This window comes from Triticum aestivum, unplaced genomic scaffold (genome assembly GCF_018294505.1).
Source record: "Triticum aestivum cultivar Chinese Spring unplaced genomic scaffold, IWGSC CS RefSeq v2.1 scaffold132742, whole genome shotgun sequence".
NCBI classification, from domain to species: domain Eukaryota; kingdom Viridiplantae; phylum Streptophyta; class Magnoliopsida; order Poales; family Poaceae; genus Triticum; species Triticum aestivum.
The window spans coordinates 1-1530 of NW_025265559.1; the positions used below are offsets into that span (position 1 = coordinate 1).

The window sequence follows — 1530 nt, forward strand, 5'->3', positions numbered from 1 at the left end:
AGAAAGAGGGAAACTGGGGAGTGAGTGAACTGTAGGTTTGGCTCAATTACTTACTCATGGATACCTAATACGTTGAGCGTGCTATCAAACACCACCTTCCTATTTGTCGGTCTCGCGTGGCTCATCCTTTGCCACTACACAAACTACTTCAGGCTATGGTGCAGACTCGATGCTCTTACCAATTTGGTTCATATTCCGACTCAAATTGAGATTTGTAGCACTCTGATGTTGATCCTGCTGGCAGCTCAGAGGGGGAGCGCTTGAGTTGGACACTGCTTTGCTGGTGTCACTTCTGGCGTGTTGGTTCATCCTACTACCATCTCTACGCGAACGATGCCACCTTTGTTTGGGACAAATTGCCTGTGAGTCTTTCCTAGATCTTCTGTGCCATGGATCTAACATTCAGCATCGTGATATTTACATCATCATCTCCTCTAATGTATAGCCCCTAGCTTGGTGCCATGACATGTAGACACTGTATAATCCCCAGTCCCTAGGAGTTGCTCCTTCTTTCTTGATTTTAAATATTTAAAGCGCTAACATATGTGCTTGTTTGTCTAGATGACGTTGCTTTCACGTCTATCGTGGCCATTTTCAGCATTAAAAGGGTTGATGATAGGTCAGGAACAAAGTCCCTTGCACCCCTTGTTATTGCTGGTGCACTGAGCATCATGTACTGGAGGCACGATCTTTTGATTGTTTATCTGTCCTTCTGTCAGGAATATTTTCTTCCTTGAACTTAACTGTCTACTCTGTTGTGTAGTTTCTTTGATGATCTTCGGCCATATGCGGTAATCCAGTTCATGCCATGCATTGTAATACCTGTGATGACTATAGTTATTCCACCAATGTATACACATTCAAGCTACTAGTTGTGGGCAGTGTTAGAATATAGTTTGGGTTTAAAGATAGAGATAAGGAGTAGATCAAATAGGTTTAAACCATGTATTACTCATCTTGTACTCCAAACCTCTATGCCCTCGTGTATTCTATATATACCCCATATGAGGGTCAGATCAATACAACACAACAACTTACAAAACACAAATATTCTAGTCATCCTACAATTTTTTACAGGCAGCAGGTTAGTGTTAGTCTCGTTTAATATCACCATGGTGTATGCAGTTCCATTATTTGTGTATATAGCTATATGTGAGTCGCATTAATGTACTGGTTTATTTCATAGTCGATTTTCTCACAGCATAGAAACTGGTGATACCTTTTTCTTTTGGCAATCTGTACTCATGATGCTTGGTTATAAACCATAGTTACCTTGAAATTCATAGAAAACTCACCAAAAGTTTTACTGTTCCCCTTCTTAAATTTTATTCTCTCAATATCATTGACCGGTGCCAAGATGATTCTGTTTCCCCAGTCATGTCTGCTGTTATCTAAAAATTTATCAACCAGTCAACGTCCAATTAATATAAATCTATCTGAACTTCTCCTTCTCGGTTGTTGATGAAATTGCTACAAGAATGAGTTATGCAGAAGCATTTATTTAAGTGCAGTTTAAAGAATAGGTCATTG

At 39.7% G+C, this 1530-nt stretch overlaps 1 pseudogene; it reads left to right on the plus strand.

Annotated features, from left to right (window-relative positions):
• The first annotated feature begins 63 nt into the window (after positions 1 to 63).
• LOC123177940 (uncharacterized) lies at positions 64 to 883 on the plus strand (annotated as a pseudogene).
• The last annotated feature ends 647 nt before the right edge of the window (positions 884 to 1530 follow it).